General features: G+C 41.1%; 1 protein-coding gene across 2 annotated transcripts in view; it reads right to left on the reverse strand.

Moving 5' to 3' along the window:
• sash1a (SAM and SH3 domain containing 1a) overlaps positions 1 to 20,714 on the reverse strand; it is a 224,302-nt gene that overhangs the window by 103,691 nt on the left and 99,897 nt on the right. The gene's annotated exons all lie outside the window — the stretch shown is intronic.

Genomic DNA, 20,714 nt, shown 5'->3' on the forward strand with positions numbered 1-20,714 from the left:
ACTGAAGTATCCCAAATGGGAGAAGTTTCAGACAGTTGCAACCTGCAATCCTCACCGCTAGATGCCACCAAACACAGCTTCTCTAAAAAAAAAAAAAAAAAACATGCAACCTACTGTAGTATGTCTCAGTATTATGACTGTATGGTTTATGATTTAACCTTTAGAAGTGATTAAAAAAAAGACAAGTACTATGTCAACACACAAAGTAATCCAAAACACTAATACTTTACCCACAATGAATACTTCAGTTTTAGAACTTTCAGAATAGTGTCATCACATTAATGCGGTGTTGCTTTGCATAATTGAGCCTTTAAACTGCAAATTACATTGTTTGCAAACAATGATTTATCGGTCTGCATCAGGCTCTAGGTCTCTATTTATCTCTATCTCTATCTCTCCCTCTCTGTCTCACACACACACACACACACACATGCACACACACACGTACACACAGAACACACAGAAAAAACTCATCAAAACCCTCTGAATCAATTAGCAGAATGTAAATAGGCCATTCAATTACTTTAAGCACCAAGCACCGTCCTTGTTCCTCCTGAGGCAAACAATCAACCAGAAGACACAAATTAACACAGAACAAGAGTACTTGTCTAAAGTCTGATCACCCACTAGCAACAGAGGGCAGCACCAGAGAGAGACAAAGCATGTGTAAGTGTTTGAGAATGAGAGTGTGGGTCTGCACTGACTTTGTGTTGCATCCAAAAGAAAATTGCTATCTGGATTTGTAAGAGGGACAATTTGCATATTTGGAAGTAAGGTTGCATGAGGTACTTACCTATAGTAACTGTGTTACTCACAGTAGCTGGCACACTTATATTTAGGAGAAGCAGGCAGGAGTGCTGAAACCAAAGATAAGAGATGTGCTGTTGTGGACGGGGGCAGCAGCAAAATGTATTTTAGCCACTTTAGCCAACCCAAAAAATCTGTTATTAGTTGACGTGGATTAAGTTGCCTTCAAACAGCCCTTTCTTTGAGCACGACTTCCATTTTCTTTAGCATCTCTCTCTTTCGGCTCATTCAGTCTTCATCTGAAAAGTTGTTCTGTATACTCAGATTCATAAAAGTATGCTTTTGTTTCTAAATTGTCACATCATTTTTCATCACTGTCATAATGACTTATTTTTAAATAACCTTCTGGTGTTCATTTGCCCATGCATAAACCGCTGAAAGTCAGACCAAAAAGCTGATCCGTGGTGTAATATAGTAGTAGAAGTAGCATAGCACAGCACAGGAATAAGTTCTGTGGTTGAGAAAATGTAGTGCCAAAGGACAAGACTGTCTAAAGGCAAGGTAAGACAGTGAAAATATTTTCAATATAGCGTCTACTAGCCTGATATTGAATGTTTTAGGTGGTTAGTTTTGCCTGTGCCCCGTCCACAGCATTACTCTGCTGAACTTCTGCATTGGCACTTCTGCCTGCTTCTCTAAACTGGGAGCGTGTCAACATGCCATGCACTAAAGGTAGTGAAGGCACCACACTGACCATGGAAAAGTATCCTGTACAACCCAGCTTCCAAAAAAAATCAGCTATTCCTTAAATGTTAATGAAATGTCAGAACAAAGAGGTTAACTGGGATATCTGGGCTACAGGCTGTGAGAGAAAAGGACTAAAGTGCATTATACTTCTGCATATTTCTATAGATTGACTGAATTTGAAAAAAAAACAAAAACCTTTTATTCCCTGCCCTCTCAGAGCAAAGCGACAGGAAAGCCAGCGTAGCTAGTGACCTCAGACTGTTCCAGAATACTGATCACTGTGACTGGCTATAACTAGACATACTGTATATACACACAGCCATGCTCACACACACAAACGCACAGGGACGAGCCTCCCTTCACCATCTGCTAGCCGAGACCGGGTAATGAGTCTGAACACAGAAAGAAGGAGAGAGATAGAGGACATGGGAAGCTTCAGAGCTTTTCACAGACAAAATGGGAAAGAGTTTCACAAAAATTTTCGTGTAAATGCCTTTGCACAGGCACATGCGCACCTGTCGGGGTTTTAAATGCATCAAAGGACTTTCTGACGGCTCAACCGAGCCTGAAAAAAATTCAAAAGCAATCATGAATTTTAAACAAGTAGCGGGTTAAGGAATTTAGCGGCAACATCACATTTAAAGCAATTTATATGCAAATGTGTAACAAGTGGCAGCACACAGAAGGAGTGGAGAAGAATTAGCCCTCGCTCATTTACTTAACTGACCTGCTACACTAATATGGACTCCCATTAATGAGCTACCAACATCCACAAACACACACACACCTACTGTGCTCACAAAACACTCCATGTCACTGTTTTTCATATATTTCATTTTTTTATACATGGTCTCAGAGGTAATCTCCTTGACCCCACTGAAAGATTTGTAGTATCTAGCCACTAGATGGCAGTAAACATCTGGTCTAACCTACACACACTCTCTCTCACACAAACACACACACACACACACACACACACACACACACACACACACACACACACACTCACACACACACACACACACAGACACTATACTGGTAGGAATGCCAGAACGGGGAGTGAACGTGATGAAAGACCACAGTAGAAAGCAGACAACCAGACTCAACCGCAGAGCACGTAGGACTGAGGGTTAGAGACAAACAGTCCAAGGCTTTTCCCTCACACAGTATCACTACACACACCGCAATGTAAAAGTTTACAGCTCCAAAGGCAGAGCCGACATGCATAGAGCCATAAAAGCAGAGGTTATTTTTTGCCTATCAAGGCCAGCAGTAGATCAGAGTGGCGGTTGCGGGGAAGTGCTCTTGTTCTTTTTGAGTGGCACCAGCAAGCTTGGCTGTAAAATGAAATGAACAATCCATCCTGTATTCCATATTAGTATCAGTGCTGCAGGCGATGTGCAGGCTGGTTGTGTGTTGATGGAGAGAGACAGGCGAGCTGGAGGAAGCAGAACTCCATTAGATTTAGCCTGGAGGGTCGCGAAGCCACAACGCCAGGGCCCGCCACATCAAGCTGCATGAACTCTCTGCTGTCACACACAGTGAAGGCTATCAGCATCCTTACTGTGGCAGGGGGTCAAGTCACTTGTGGGATGAGTGTAAAGTCAACTACTGTTGACTGATGTTATTGTTTATTTCATTTTCTGCTTCATGATATTTGGGACAGACTTTCATGTTGCCATCAGTATGAACGGTAGTACCTTTGGTGATCCTTTTATTTTTTAAGCACCATCATCAGGGCACAATTTAGACTCATACAATGCCTTTTTTTTTTAAATCACCTAATACCTGAAAAACTAATGACATTCCCTTGAGTTAGCAAATATTAGCATGCTAAAACACTGAACTAAAATGTCGAACTTGTTTAACATTCCACTTGCTCAAAATCAACATGCTGCATTCACATAAGGGACTGTTTGTCATTTATGGGGGGGGGGGGTGGTGGCTTAACAGGGGAGTCATGTCAAATCCAAAAAAAAAAAAAAAATGAAGTCACACCCCAACTTTTGATAAATAAAGTACTGTCCCTTCAGGTTGGTTTACATCCAAATGTAGCACAAATGTTAAGTGTTTTTTTTTTAAATTGGCAATAGAAACTGTGCTGTTATGCACTTTGCAGTCATTATCCAACTGCAGGAGGAGAGATGCAACAAGATGACATAATTTAAAGAATGCCAGACAAAAACTCAGATGAAGGAAAAAATGGATGTATAGTAACAGAGGACACACTGGACAATGGCAATAAAGAGTTTTGAGGAACTAATATTAAAGCTATCTGCTGCTGGAAGAGTTGTAGTAACAGCTTTGTGTTGTGCTGCACTGTTTCCATAGCCAGATGAAAATGCACCAATTGTTAGCATGCTAATTCTCCAGCACTACTGTTCTCATATACTGTAGCTCTAAATGTGTTTATTTGTAAAAAGTAAAATTATCTGATTTTTGAACATGCAAATTATAACATGAAGGTCAGTTGCAGCATCCCCCTCTCTTTTTTGGAAACATTTGAGCCAAGCTTGGCTGATCAAACTGCCTGCAGTTGGCAGTAAATGGGTAACTAGGAAACAAAATCTTAAAATGCCCCTAAAATTTAACCATCCATTTAACTGTGGACACCAAAACCATGTATTCCACACTATTAACTGCTGAGGCTTTGTATGGACGTGCTGTTCACAACTTTGGATCCAATGAGTTTGGATCCATTTCCCAACCTCCAAGTTCGTTTTTCCTCCAACATCCAAGTCAAGCTTTTGGATGACCATGAACCCTTTTTCAGTAGAACAAGAGATGCAAACTGAATTCACTCATGGCAATATCACCAGCTCTCACCCAACAGCAGCAGGTGATTCTGGAGCACTAAATCACTAAAATCTTTCATATGTGTGTGCTTCAAGTTATAAATCTTCATTGTCCTTATCATCCTCCTCTTTTTTTCTTTTGTTTCACTCCACCTCACAGCTCAAATCACAGGTTTGGGGCCAAGCGGTCCAGTCCGGGGTAGCAGAAATCCACAGAGAGAGCCGATGATTGCCTGTGATTACAGTCTGTATCCTCCTCTCCCTCCAACCATCTCCTCTGGGCTCATCTGGCCAGGCCTGGCTGAGGCAACGCTCTCCACGCTCGGATCATTAACTGGAGAGAGCCGGAGCGAGGAAAAGCTCACCGGGGGAGGCGCTGACACGTTCCCTTCACCTTGACATTGCCTGGAGGTTACAGCATTCATTTTACAGTGAAGTGCGGTTCTGGGAGGTGAGAGTCATGTGAATCAAGGGTTTCTGATACATAAAAGGTCTCAGTGTGAGAGAGTCTTATTCCCTCGGCTCTTGCTGTTCAACGTGCTCCGAACTGCTGGAATGTGTGTCGATGAAAGACGTGTGAGAGAGTAACAGTGTGTGTGAGACGGAGGGAGAGGCTGTGACTTTATGTGGATTTACGCGTGTTTGTCGATATGTGCGGATGACTGAGCGTGGTCAGTCTGCAGGAAAGGTTTAGTGTGCTGTGAGTATTGACAGCTAACACAAAAATACACACCAGGCTGAGCTCTATCCCATGTCCTGACACAACTGACTGACTGATCAATCGGTCATGGTAGATATGACTGTGCACCGTGTCCGTCTTCTCACATTACCCCAACTACACTGACTGCTTGTCTGTCAGATGATCACCAAGATCAAACACTGACAGGTTAAAGTCTTTAAATTTGATTTTCCACTGAAAGCCACAGTTGTACATTATGTCAAACTTGCTCCTTCAACCTAAAAAAAAAGAATCTCCATGTTTTCTTTCTGTGTAGCTGTAAAACAGGGATGCCAACGGTTTAACATTAAGATTTTTTTTTGACCAGGTTGGTCGATAGGTTAATTTTGTTTTGCTTCAGTTCACTGCACTGTGCATCAACCACGTCTGGTGGGAGCTAGCTTAAGGCACTAATCTATTGGTGATCACCGCTGGCAAAAATCATCCAACCACACATCGAGACAAAATAAATTGAAAATAAGGGAAAACTTTGCAGATTTTTAACCGGCTGTGTCATCACACTGGTGAAGATGAATAGAGTTTGGCTTCCTCACTGTGTCGCCAGCACCATCACTGTTAGAGAGGCAGAGAGCTCCGGGCAAAGCCAAAGGCCGTTTATCTGCACACACTGATGACATGCAAAGTTTCCCTTTTTCCCTTAACAGGTTCCTGTAAAGCAGGGTAGGTCTTTTGTGTTACAATCATTAAAAAGCAATGAGCTATATCTAGCTAACCCTACACATTTCAGGGTTTGATTTTGGTTTTGAGACAGGGAAGAAACATTTCCTTCCAACCTCTCCAGGTATCGAGGGTCATTTTTACCCCGGCCCAATTAGTTTAGCTAATTAGTTTAGCTTGAAAACCACAAAAATTGAATTGAAATTGAAAAATTGAAACAATTGCATGAGAGCTAGTTGATACTATGCTATGACTGGCCAGTCTGCGTTTAAGGAGCACGACTAAACAAAGGATAGTAAACCTCCCTTAATATTGTTAACCATGTTATCACTATTAGCTCTGTTAGAACAGTTTGCCATGTCAGCATGCCTAGTGGTGCTATCACTGGTAGCAATACTAAAGGTGTTTTGCAGCTCAAAATGAAGCTTCTTACTGGCTAGGGAGACTGGATGGGTGGCTGCCATGTTTCTGATATTATTAGCTATAATTGCTGAATGAGCAGCACAGCTAACTAGCTCCAACCCGACACAAGTGGTGCGCAGTGCAGAGCGGCCGAGGCTAAACATTGCAGACTGGATAGTAAGCTGTGGGAATCTTTTTCGACTGTTACTGTGGCAATCCAGCTGTCTGTCACCAACAGATAATAAAATAAAAGGGAAAACATTTACATCACAAATCATTAAAAGGTGACTAAAATACCACCTCTAAATGGATAGCCCCCCGGTGCTAAAGCTCAGTGAAGCAATGGAGCACCAAACAGAACGGAAAAGATATTGTGTTTATCGACATCTTGCTTTTTTTTTCTTAAAAATGAAGTGGTTAGCTACTGGTTAATAGCTGTCGGGCTATCGAAAGCAAAATTAACCAAAACTGACATCTCTGTTGTAAAGCATACAAGCATTTATATATGAGGTAATGTGATATAGAATACACTATATTGGATACATGAGCCTGCCGGGTATGATCTGTTAACCCATGCCCTTGCTCAACAGATGTTTTCACTACTTGTCAGTCAAACTACGGAAGAATGATCGACAGCTGCCTGTGGCTCTTGTAAACATGTCTGCTGCATTAACCCTGTACTGAGAGGAGCCTGTGATCCTACCGCCTCTCACTCTCCCAGTCCCTCTCTCCCTCCTTCCCTCCCTCCCTCGAGGCTGTTTAGGTAGGGTAATACTGAGCTGCCATCGAGAGTGGCTGGTCCTGACGTGTGCTCTACCTCGGCTCTCTGGGGATTGGAGCCCGGCCAGCCGTGTGTAATTAAAAGAGCATAAAGACAGATCAAGCTCTCTGCCGCTCTTTCTACTCAAGAATGCCTCGAGGCCGAACCCACACTATGTCCTGCTCTGTCAAGCTCCGGAGAACTCATTTTATTAAAATGTTCAAACCCTTTATCCTTGATTTTGATGAGAATGGAGATGAATAAAACCTTATCTACAGGATTCACACAATGAGGGATTTTAGAGATTGATATACGACAGAAAATAGATAACAAATACAGACCACGGAAATTATCATTTGAAAAGAGTAAATCTTAATTTATATGTTTTACAAGCCAAAATGACAGAAATGTAGGGATTTTATCAAGCAACCTTTGAGAGGCAGGTTTCTTTACCTTTTTTTATTCTAGCAAAACCTTTTATATTGCAAAAAAGAGTGGGAATCCCTGGCACAAGTGCAAGAACAGTCGTAGGTCGAAGTGAGTCAGGTCCCTGGTCTTTCACTCTTTTTTTGCCAGTTTCTTTTCCACTGCCTTCCATCATATTGAACTATTGTTTCTGTGTAGGCTGCACAAAATCCAGAGTCCACGCATCATCAGTCAATTTCTCACCTTGCTTTGCTATTTTTCCTCAGCTCTGCCTGTTTCCTGCCTCTTGAACAAGGAAAAGGCTCAATATTTTAAGCTTGTAGTTTATTAAATTGGTATGAGAACCTTTTTCTGAACTTACTGGTGTCAAAAGAGTCAATGGGATACATCTTAATTATTGTTCTACTTGACATAGGGACAATTAAATTTCCCCAATTTGAGGCGGGTGTGTAAAACTGCTTTGTAGAAATTAATTTGCTGCATATATCTTTTTTTATTCCCTAAGGGTTGCCAACTTAAAAATTGCTCTCACTGTTAAATGCTGTGCAGCATTCTGATGAATAGATGATGCTGTCAGCGCGCATACAGTACGAGCGCCAAATCTAGCAAAGATGGGGCACATGAATCTTGGCAAGCCGCACGAGTCCCTTTGCCAGTCAGTGAATCTGTTTTAATCTTCGCTTGCCTCTGTCTCAAATTAGTAATTCTCTCCGCAAGAAAAGCAGAGGCATGCTGGTTTATCCGCTGAAGAGTATTCATATCAGACCAATGAAATGCAGGTTCAAAAATTCAATTCTCACCTCCCCTGACTGGCTGCTTTCTTGTCACAAATCTGATTATTTACACCCACGGCGAGCAAGGCGCACCGACGTCAAAGTGATCAACACTTTTCAGCTGCTGCTGGAGGAAATAAGGGAGAAGCTCAAACTGCTGAGGAGCGAATCCACAGAAGAAAGAGGTAAGAGGTAAGATGCAGTTCAGCTTGGAACGAGTGCTGACTTTCGTTGTAAAATTCTTCTACAACGTTGGCAGTGGAACATACATGAACTATCTATACCCTCAAGGCTTTCCTGGTGAGGGGAGTTCACAGACTGGGGGAAAAAATATAGTGTATTAAATAACTAGGGGTAGACCACAGTTAATGATGTGTTGTATATTTTGCAGACGCTGTGATTGTACATTGGTAAAGTCTCGGGTCTGGAAGGTATGGTGGTTTAGGCGGCAGTGGAACGTGGAGATGATGGTTGTTGGGATCTATTCTGGGGTGACTGACATTTTGTTTTCTGTCAATGGACTGTAACACAACTGATGAATGAAACTACCAGGAAATGACTCCAAAGGTTCCTGGAAAGCTAAAGGTTCCTCGTTTTGTCGGGTTTGGGGTTATATAATAAATTACAGTTGTATTAAATCCAGCAATTTATATGAAAGTAAGTAAAAGTATTTTCCGGATCCACACATTAAAGGGATAGTTCAGGTATTTCGAAGAGGGATTGTGTGGGGTACTTATCCAAAGTCAGAAGTTGGCATGCCCCCAGTTTGGAGAAGCAGGCTAGTTTTCCCTAGTTTTTTTAAAAATAATTTTCTAATTATACTAATTTCTTGCAATTTGTGGAGCATTTCTTAGCAAGTTGCTCATTGCCTTTTTCCAAGTTTTTGAAAAAACTCGCAGCAGCTTGCTCAGGGTTCAAGGGGTTAAGTGTATGCTATAAAAGGAGTATTTTTCACTGTTTTACCTTTCAATCAGATCCCTTTTTTCGACAGGGAAGCCATTAACAGGTTAATATCCCCATCTATTCTCTCATCAAAGCCACCAGACTTATAGCTCATTTTAGCTTCCTGAACACGGGAGCGGCTGCTTTTTTTGCTGCTTCAATCAGTTAGTTTGTGTTATTGTGCGACTTTGGTAAATACAAACTAACCATTTAAATGCCAAAGTCTCACAATAACACAAACAAACTAATTGATCGCAGCAGTAGACCAGCAGCTCCTGTGTTCAGCAATGTCAAATCAATATTTTTCTCAATGGAGTCTGGCTTGAAGATAGCGATATAACAGCTTTATTTTCCTGTTGAAAATTGCTGTCTGACATGAAGGTAAAGCAGTGAAAATGTTCTAAATTTAGTGTACACTTTAACTAATGATGTTTGTTTTGGTTGTTTTTTTTATTTTAGGTGGCCAAAATATGTTTTGTTGCTGTTGTTTAAAAAAATCTGAACTGTCACTGGTGCTATAAATCAGAATTATGATAAATGCAGCAATTTATATGAATGTGAGTAAAAGTCTTTTTCTGATCCTCCTATTATGTTGCTCAGTTGATAGCCACTTCTAAAACTACGTTTTCTCAAAGGAGCCTTCAGGAGATAAATAAGAATTTATAAATGGCTGTTTGTTTCATGAGCTTCTAATGGTTTTGCATTTTTAAAAAACTAAATCGAAGGATATCAACCCAAGGATGTGTAATCAATGTATATTTATGAGTGTAATGCGATAGCCATTTAAAATAATCAATATTTACCGCCTTACTGATAACCAAGGCTGCTTGTTTATGGCAGCTAAGCCATGCCCTTGAGGCTCCATTGGGAGGTTTGTGTCCTCATACATCACTGCACACGCACAGACTTGCGCATATGCACCCTTACACACCTACGCACACACACACACACACACACACACTGCGTGTGATAGCCCCACTGGGTCAGGGACCCCATTACTGCGACAGGTTCCAATCTTGTCCAATTCTGGCCAGCTTGGGCCCACAGACAAAGCCCTGGCATGGGGTTATACTCACAAAACACTAGAGTATAAATATTACAGGACTGCAGAGAAAAGATGGAAAAAAATGAGGGGAGATTTGAGATTTATGAGTGTGAAGAGGGTGTGCTCACAGTGTGGGATATTACAGACCTAGCGTGTGCTGGCAGGATGGAATTATTGAGTATCATCTTTATTTACTCACACCTACGCATGCACACCTACACCTACACACACACAGAAAGACTGAGGTGCAGGTCCCTGCACTCAGTGGATGGAGAGTACTCTCACATGTGACAAAATGGGACTGATCTCCAGAGAAAAAGGCCAGCACGGGTTGTTTGGTCAGACAGACCAACACTATGTTCACATCCAACATCAAAGCATGAAGCAGTCAGTGTTGTTTTCTTTTATAAAACGGATAGTTACGGTCCTTGATTATGATTAGGTAGGCCCCGTTCAAAGCTGGTGCAAAAAACTCTATCAACGAACAGCTGTGAACGCATCGTGACGTCAGTATCACTGCGCTAATTAGTCACCTCTTATAATATGGCTGCAGAGAAGACAGCATTTATCAACTAAAGGCCAAGGATGTGAAATCAATGTATGTACAAAAACCGTCAGAAACAGGGGCGGATTATCAGACAACGGGCCCCTAGGGCACAGATATCCAAAAATAATTTTGTGTCACTTTCTGGTAGTTTTGCCCCTGTTAATGGTTATTTTGTGTCTCTTTGAGATAATTTTATGTAATTTATTGTCATTTTGGGTCTCTTTGCAGTTCCTTTGCATGTCTTTATGGCCATTACAAATCTCTCTCCTGGTCAGTGCGTGCTAATTTGAGTGAAATTTTGCAGGTAAGGGCAAGGAGGCCTGTTCCTAGTAGGCCCGTTCAGTCATCCCTCAATGGTGACAAGTAACATATGCAACACTGTCATTCAATGAATTCACAAAAAAATCACATATATGCAGGCACAAGAAGCAAAGAAAGCCTGCGGGAACTTTTGTTTGAGCAGCCAGGGAACCCACTATGTCCCATCACTTCACTGGAGAAATACCTGTCACTGCTGCAGCCAAATCCTCAATTCAAGCATACAAACTACACCAAAGATCTATGGAAAGTTAATGATGTAACTTAAGCTAGCTTGCATGTTTTTATTTTAATATTTTATTACTTTTCTCACTTTTCTCTAACCATATGGTCAATTATTTATCATTATCATCATTATTATTGCTATCATTGCTATTGTTTTTAAGTTTCGGTACAGTATATCTTTGTAACTCAGCAAGTAGCTGTACTACAGTGTAACAAAAATGATATCCCTGGCACCACAGCTCGGGGAAAGTAAATATAACAGTTGGTAAATGCAGAACCATGGCCTTTCTTGGCATATTGCTTTATTAACCAATAACAGCAATCCTTTCCTCAACTATGGTTGCCTTAACCAATGGGTATCAGCTCATAAATTGTTCATGAGCTTTCTTTTGAGAAGCACTGACAAATGACCAACCTTGTCATTAAGGACTTGTTGGTAGAAAAACTGCATTGTAATAGTCTAATTACACAGACCCTTCAGGCCATGGAGAGGCTTGGATCTTTGCTGTCAGCTAGCCTCCGTGTGAAATATGGACACCTATCCTGAGCTCTTCTCCTCTCTCACTCCATCTCAGTTCCCCTTGGCTGCCTTTAATTACAGATAGAGGGATAATAGAACAGCAGAAGGCCGACCTACCAGGAAAAAGGGGAAATAGGAGCGACCAGTTGTGGCCACAGGAGCGGGCAGAGTGCTGGGATTAGAAGTGACATTTTCCTGGTGAACTTGTATGGGCAAAGTGGGCAAATACCCCTTCCACCCCCCACAGACAACTCGGCAAAAAATGATTGATTGCCATGTCCTTACATGAGATGGAACCAGGCTGGAGGCCCGGGGGCTGGATATGGTTTACTGACAGGGTGAATAAGGGGATTCTGTCAGTGGCGACACCCTTGCTCGACATTATTCAAAGAGAATGAGACATAACAGGTGAGCAGTTAAAATAATTATTACGCGGCGTACCCCTCTCCCCGCTCATGTTAAGCCCTGTATTATTTCAGTGTGGTCTTTTCCTGCGGTTTCTCAAGGTTAATTGATGAGAAATAATGGATCGTGAAGCTGGGGTTTTGCGATGCTTGTTGGCGGGATGTTTCGTAACCAGCCCTGAAGCAACCCAGTGGCCCAGAAATTCCATTTAATAAAGATTAGCTCTCTTTCTCCGAGACCTCATTCTCCTTCTTAATTAAAAGATGAAGATAAAAAATTGGTGGGCTGCATGTATCAGAAAATATCCCCGGGACTTCTTACACAAAACACAGCTCATCGCCCACATGAAAGGCTGCGACTAATGCATATTTAATGCCAATGGGAAACAGCTTAGATCAGTTCCTTTACTGGGCGCACTGGAAAAACTATAAAAAAATACAGTTACTATAACCCCCTACTCCTTGGGCTGTGTGAATGTGTGCAGCACGGCGTGTGTTAGTAGGTATACCGTGCATGTGTGTGTATATACCTGCGTGTGTGCATATGTGAGTGTGTGTTTGCGTGTCTGCAGGGGTTCACTGAGCATGAGTGCACAGCAGGACTTAGTTCCTGTGTAAAAGAGAGTATCACAGTGGGTAAACACACACATATCCCCATATATTACAACACTCGGGGACCATTGTCCCAGTTTCATGAATAGATTTCTTCCTCTGCATCCTTGAGTGCAGCCATCTTTATTGTCAACGCTTATTGAAAGATTACACTCTGGTTAGTTAAACTATATATCTAATAAAACCCAGAGGTGATATTCCAATTTTCCTGTTAAACTGAAGCATAAATTTACACATGGAAATGTAAAAATGGTACTTTATTCAATTAAGACTGCAGTTTTGGACCAGTAGTGTGTGCCTGCAAAAGTAGACCAGCCTCTCTTACTACCTTTAAAGTTAGAGATTCGAATCATAAATCAGAGACCCTCAGTGGACTAAGATTGCTTCAAGTCGAGCAGTTGTTTTTGCTTTTAGTCAATGCGTTGTGCACTGTACTTCTAGTCTCTAGTCTTTGGTCTCCAGATTTTGATGCTGAGTGCGTGCTCTTGACTCTCAAAATACTCTTTGATTCAAGCAGCTATGGCACGGAGGAGACACTGACTGTGTTGAAATGAGACTATGCATTTAATGAGCTGAAACTGTATTCCTGTGAATACAGAAGCTTATTTCAAAAAGACACGATGCATTTAACAAGTGGACACTGACGTGCCATCACAAAGCATCCAAAAATGATGCTAGAGGGGCACCTTGAATGTCTTAGTTTGACGTGTAGAGGTAGTATCTAACAAGTTAGGAGCGAGAATGCAGCTGAACCACAACACTCTTCACTCTTTCCTAAAAAATCTGACATTAAAACCACAATCATCAGGTATCAATCACCAGTACAGGTCTCCAGCTCACTGGAATATATTTGGCCGAAAACATTCCTTATATATGTTAACAGCAATGTCTCTAGTTGGTACAAAACTGGCAAAGCTACCTGGGTAAACAGGATAAAGCTTCGACATTCATTTCTCAATCAGATAGTTTTTGTAGTCTCCCCCAGCATTCTCTATTGGAAGGGCAAGCGAAGAATGTACTTTCAAAACCAATGCCCACTGCAACATTTCGCAAACTATCTGTCAAAGCTACATAAATATAGAAACACTACCTCAGGCATCTGGCCTATACAGAAGCAACACACTCACAGCATACACATACTTCTAAAGGCCATAGCTGTTTGCTACTCTCTAGGCTTTAACAGATCAATTGTACACACGATGTAAAGTCCTGCAATTATAATTATTTGTATATAACATCTGTTGTTTTTCAATGGGCTTCATATTCTGCCAGTAAATTTACATTATCATTATCTTTTTTCGCTCTCTCCCTTCTCATTCCTGTCAATGTTTGAAATAAGCACCTCCATGTCTCTTTCTGCTCCTACTTCTCCGAATTTTATTCTCTCTTTTCTATATTAGTCTATCCTCTTTTCTCTGACTCCTAACATATAGGTTGCTATGACAATCTTCACTAAAATATGAGGCGTGGGTATGTGAGATGACTGGAGCTTAAATATATAATGTGTCACACATGCATTTGGCATCAAACTAATTCCCTGAGAATGTGTCAGCCCACTGCATTGATTACGTATTGCTAATTCACATTCAGATAACATGGGATAACATATACAAATGTTTGCATTGAATGTTTCTGCAAACCACAGATACCTTACATTTGTGCATTATTTTGTAGTGGATAAGTTGAAACATTTCTTAACAAAGCTGTGGTGAAGGCGTGATTATGTTGAGGCACACAACATAATCACGAGGCCACAAACACTGGTGAAAACGCTGTGAAGGGTCACCAAAAGACAACGGGTATTGCTGTTTGTTGTTTTCAAACGGTGGTCTGCAGCTTGGCAGGTGTCTAGGTGACACACCATCTACCATCTTTCACCTCCCACTGACAAAGTCATTTTATGTATTCTGTCACTTTAAAGACATTGAAACTTATGAAACCTGCAAATGTAACACAGTCACGGTTTGTAAAACCATGCAATTATTTTTCCTCTGGTGACTCGGCTGCACACTGAACCTCACCACCACACCGTCACTTAGGCTCACACTCACTGTTATCGACCACTTATGGTACTATGTTGGGCCCTGCTGTGTCAGTGCAGTAGCATATACTGCAGGAACCCGGCTAACAGAGTGCTTTTTGTCTTCTTATGATGACAACTGGCACCATCCATAGAGACAAAGGTTAGACAAAGGTGACCTTGTTTTACAAGCGGAGTATATAAATCACTGGAGGGCAGAAGGAGCTATACATGAGCATGATCAAAGACCCAAGACAATACTAACGCTCAGGGGTGCCTAAAAAAAAACTTGACACAGCATCTCTGCTCCATAAGCCTGAGTAGAGGCAAACTAGTTCTCTTACTCCTCTATTATTTTTTTGTTTGTTTTGCTTGCCGATTTATGCTGTACACAGATGAAATTCCATAAACATGGCATGTATCCAAACCACAAAGATAATCCTACAAATCAAAGTTTTTCAGTCCATCAATCATTAAGACTGAAAATTCTGGTGTCTAAATTGAATTTAAAACTGTCTTGCAGTGTCACAAAACCTTCTCCTCTCTGTGGATTTAGATTGCTCTCTATTTGTATAAGATGGCAGTACTAATTGCTGAGCCACAGTGCCACCTAGCACATGTTCTGTAGGTTTAATGTAGCACATCAGGATGGTGAGTACGGGAAACAGATGGATGCTCACTATAGATATTCAAGGTCATGGTGGCCCAGCAGCCGAGCTCCTCCAGCAGGTGGCTCTCCTCTCTCCTGGGGCAGCGTGCAATAAAACACGGAAGAACATCTGGTTTTCCAGCGTTAGTGTGTATGTAAGGAAGTGACACGAAACACACAGATACACACAGCTGTATTCTCGGGATCAGATTTCCACTCTCCCATAGTGACTCTCAAGCCCCGTCCAGCTCCCCGGAGAGAGCAACTAACTTCATTTTAGATGCATCAAGCAGAGCAAATAAAGACGACGAAACTGCTGCACAAACAGCCGGCCCTTCATTTGATTAAGAGCGAGAAAACAAGCAGAACTCAGTTTCAGTGTTTGGTGGCAGCAGGCTTTGGCTTGTTGAACTTTGTTGAATGCAAATGAGAGCGGCTGGAGGACTCTCTGTGCTGTTCCCCAGAGCTCAAGAGCTGTTGGGAAAACTCCAAAAAGGGCAGACGTGCATGACATGAGTGCACTCCTTCATGTATATAAACATGTAATAACCTGCACATCATTCATGGTGCAAACATACCCAAAAACCTTCAGCAGATCTTTTTTTGTCTTTGTTTCCATCTCTTCAAGATGAAAAGCACCTTTATCTCACAGTCAAACGTCACGCTAATCCATCTTCCACACCACCAGACCAGAATAGACATTAACTGCTCTCACATACAATACATGTATGCTCACTAGAGGCATGGAGGATTATATTAAGACCCAATTCCCTCCTCAAATCCCACTAACTCCATTTAATTATTCAAAAATAGAAACTCGTTAACACAGTAAATATTATGACCTAATTTCGTTGAGATTGGGATTTGGAATGATTGGAAGAGTGTGTGAACATGTGTGCACACATGCATGTGAGGATGAGAGGTCTTAAATGTAAAGTAGAGGAGACAAAAAAAAAAAAAACAGTTACAGGGTTTACTCTACCAAACCCTACCACTAATAACGATCTGTTCAGCCTGGATGCCGATAAATTATCGGCTGAAAATTGGAAATTTATATTATATTGTATTATTGTAATCATAAGATTATAACCAATTATAACCTTTTTTAATAAACTTAATAAATTCTTTCTAAAATACAAAAATGTAAAATTATTGGTTACTGGATCAATGTCAGCCATGAGAAGCTGGTAATTGTCAGTTATCGATATTGACTGTAAAAACTCCATCGTTCAGCCTATTGTAGCTTGATGCCACCAAACTTCTGTCTCTCAACAGAAAAGGTCAACTCTTTGGATTCAGTCAAATGCTCTAAAACCACGGTTAACTAAGCCCAATAACATTTCAAATAGGCAAAATCAGAGCAAATGTTTGTTCTGATGTGTAATGTGTGGGCAACATGCACTGAAGACTGACAGAGATTGACAGAGCAGCACAATGTGGTGTGTGTGTGTGTGTGTGTGTGTGTGTGTGTGTGTGTGTGTGTGTGTGTGCGTGCGCGCGTGTGCAGGCAGGTCTGCAAGTGTGAGGGGTGCATGTGTGTGTATGTGCTGGCAGCACTGTGTGTGTGCAGGCTTGTGTGTGTGCAGTAATGAGAGCGTAGGCAGTAATGAGAGGCTGTGTGGAGCTGGTTCCAAAGCAGAGCCATGCTGGGTACACTGTATTGATCAGCTCCACCACTGGGAGGACTGGAGCTAGATAATGATGACTATCTGTGATCTTTCATTCTCGCCCTCTGTGTGTCTCCATCTCTCCTATCTGTCTGTCTGCCTGTCTATATCTCTCTTAAAAAAACAAAAAAAACAGTACCACATTTAATAGCCAAGTTGTCACGCTCCCAGTATCTCCTATGTTCACAATCTTTTCCAGTCCCTTTACACCAGATGGTATGCATGTCTTTGTGTGTCTGGGAGTCATTCAATAATGGGGATTTTGATAAATACTTGTGTAAAATATCTCAGTGGAGAGGACTGTATTTTTCCATGTGATTTTTTCTAAATATTGTCTTGTATTTGGTCCCCAGCAGCAGCACAGTGGTTGTAGCCCTTACAAAGTGCTGATGCACAGTCTCAGTTCTCAAAAGGCTCATGTCTTCAAAGCACCAGACGGCTTTTATGTCAGCATCAGCCAGACTACTGCAAGCCCTTTTTTTATGTCCCATAAGCAGCCAGCAATTTCTGAGATGGCACAACACTTTTAAAAAAAAATGTTTCTCCTCCTTTCAGACATATTTATACACAAACAGAAGTATTACACTCAAAAACACTTTTAACTCAAATCAGGAACATGTTTAGGAAAGCCAAAAAGTGGCAAAAATATGAATGCCTTGATTTCAAATTAGAAACAAATGGAATGTCTCAAAATGAGAAATCTTGACAAAATATATCTCCCTCTCTTGCAAAAAATCCCAACCAGATTATTATCTACAATATAATCAGCTGCACTTTTATCACCTGACTGGTGCTCCTTTATGCATAGGCGAATTATTCTTTCTGAGCACAGATTTGCAAAAGGCCCCGTCACCTCTCTTACATGGGAGCAAGATACACTGATCCTGTGGTGGTTTCGTGTCTCCCTGTAGTCAATTTTGTGTCTCTTTCGGGTAATTTTGTGTCTTTTGTGGTCATTCTGAGTCTCTTCCAGGTCAATAAATGTTATGTTTTTAATATTTTTATTAGAGCACAATGTTGTGTTGTTACATATTTACAGCATACAGCGTCCAGGTGTAAAATCCAGGTCAATAAATGTTAATTTGAGTGAAATTTTTCAGGTGAAATCTGTTTTACACAGGAAATGGGCAGTTTCCACTCATTAAAGGCAAAAAGTGTTTTTTTTTTTTTTTTAAATTAACTTAGAACATAAAACATAAAATGTAAAAAACTTTATTTTAAGGTTAATGCCTTCAGGTTAAGGCAACAAAAGTACCTGGTTAGCTTTAAATAAAACATCTTGGTTTGGCTTAAAATAAGTATGTTTGTTACTATCACAATGTTATGTCACATGACATACATCAAGCATGCTACATATTCCAGCACATTACCTTGTTATTAAATAACGGGACACAAACAGCAGTCTCCCTGCTGAAATTCAAGAGTTAGTTTGACCCTTCCTCCTTCCCTCCTCCCAGCCGTATACACACTGTCTCACTTTTAATCACTCAGAGCTCAGAAAAATCGCTGCCGCTTGATGCATCTCCGACTGCTGCTAAAGGATGCGCCTGTGCACCAAGGACCAATGACCAAGGGACGATATTCGACAAGTGGTGAAAGAGACCGGGTTGTTTATGTAACTTATTACTACAGTATAGATGCTATCAGTTAACTCTAGCAATTCATTACAAAGGTACCAAAAAATAAATAAAAAAGTCAGAGCGACCTGGGAAATGCCTATAAATCCTTGACCCTTGAACAAGGATAAAACAATCAAAGCTCAAGGCAACTGAAAGTGACAAATCCATTCACAGATTAATTGATCAACTACTAATCAATAAGCCAACTGAGGAAATCTTCAGCAATACTGGATCCAAAGGTGCTTTAAATCCACAAATAAAGCGCCTCTAATTCCACATAAAAGGTGCCTTTAATCCTGTCGCTCTCTTTTGAAACTACATTATTCAATCAGACACAGCTCCATGAATAACAGACATCAGCTTGATGAGAAACCAGTGCTGGTCATTTGTCATCCACATCCAAGGCCTGTTGACAACATGCTCAAACATCCTCCTCCCGTTTCGCCACATCGCCACCCCCGACTGCTGTCTTAATGCCCCCATCATGTCCGCTTCATGGTTGGCTGGAGCCGTCATTAATCGCCGGCCTCCAATGACGATTGGGTGAATAATGTGAATAATTGTTTGCTGGTAGCCAATTATTGGGTGCTCCATGTGTCAGTCAAGTTGATCAGAGCTGAATGGGTGTACGTGCATGGAGAATGTGCGGCTGCTGAAGTGCTGAATGGAGGAGTTTTGGGTTATGAGTGTCTGTTTTATTAATCGGTGGTGCAGAAGTGGATGTTAAAGAAAAGGATAGTAATGATTAATATTTAAGAGGAGCGGAAGACAAACCCCAAAACCCTCTCCTTCCATCCTGAAATAACATCTCTTTCCTTCATTTCCTCCTTTAAAGTTCCTTCCACAGTCCAATTGCATAAACACATCATCTAAAAACACAGGCAGTGGTCAGAGGCTGAGAAAGCTTTTAGTCCTTACTGTGTGGCAATGTTTAAACTCAGTGGACAAAAACTCCTTTTTCCAAAAATGTCTTCCATTCACACTGTAAACATGAGAGCAAGTGATGATGAGTAATCCAGATGTCCAGCAGCAAGTCAGCACTGCACGTCTCCAGTCCAAAACATACAACCACACTCCCATATGCTGCTGATATATTGAAGACTTAAATTTCCCCATCCAGTGTAAGATATATCTAAAATGGTGAACTCTAATTTCATATTATTTCCCACACAGAAATTCTTGTCCATTTGACAGTAACATGACGTATGCATTGTGGTTGCCAATTTTAAAGTGGTTGGTTCACCCAAATAAAGGCCTTTACATACCGCGGGCCTGATATATAAATGACACAAATATAAAACATAATTGCTTGTGAATATTTCATATTAAAACTAAATACCAGCAGCCATGTCAATGTGTGACTGCTGTAACGTTTGTTCAGCAAATGGTTTTGATGCAAATGGATTCACCGGCACTGATGCAAATTAGCAACAACTACCAAAACAGCATCTGGCAGTCTGCCTCAGTTAAGTTGTTGTAGCTTAAGCTACTGTAAGCTATTTTATTGAGTTTCCTTTTAGTGAAATGTTCTGAGTCTCTCTAGTAAAAAGTTAAACTGTGTATATGCAACACATTCTCATCCCAAGTCAATGCTGCTTTGCAGTGGACTATCTTATCAACATATTACGCTCCTTCTGTGTCTGATGTTCTGGGATGCTGATACCATGTCAACACAAGCACATTGTGGAATTACGCTGCACATGGTTATGTTTAGGCAACAAAAGCACATGGAAAGGTGTAGAAAAACCCCCAACACATTCAGATGGGAAGCAAACACAAGACTCCCACATGAAAATCCTGGGTGGCTTTTGGCATCGGGACCTTACACCGAAAGCACTGCAAAAGTGGCAGAGTTTGACGACTTCAGAATGAGAACAGGATGTTATATGTCTAGGGCTATTATTGTGAAAGGTAAGAACAGAAGGTATGGTTCTAGCCAGCGCTGCATTTGCCAAGGTTGAAAGAAGTAATAATTTACTGTTAGTTGTTGTTGTTTTATAATCCTTAAAGATGCACAACGTGATTGGTTGATGTCTTTATTCCTATTGCGAAAGTTCCGAAAAATGGACCTTATTCCAACAAAAGTACACTGCTTTTGCA

This window comes from Plectropomus leopardus, chromosome 16 (assembly GCF_008729295.1).
Source record: "Plectropomus leopardus isolate mb chromosome 16, YSFRI_Pleo_2.0, whole genome shotgun sequence".
Classification (NCBI taxonomy): Eukaryota; Metazoa; Chordata; class Actinopteri; order Perciformes; family Serranidae; genus Plectropomus; species Plectropomus leopardus.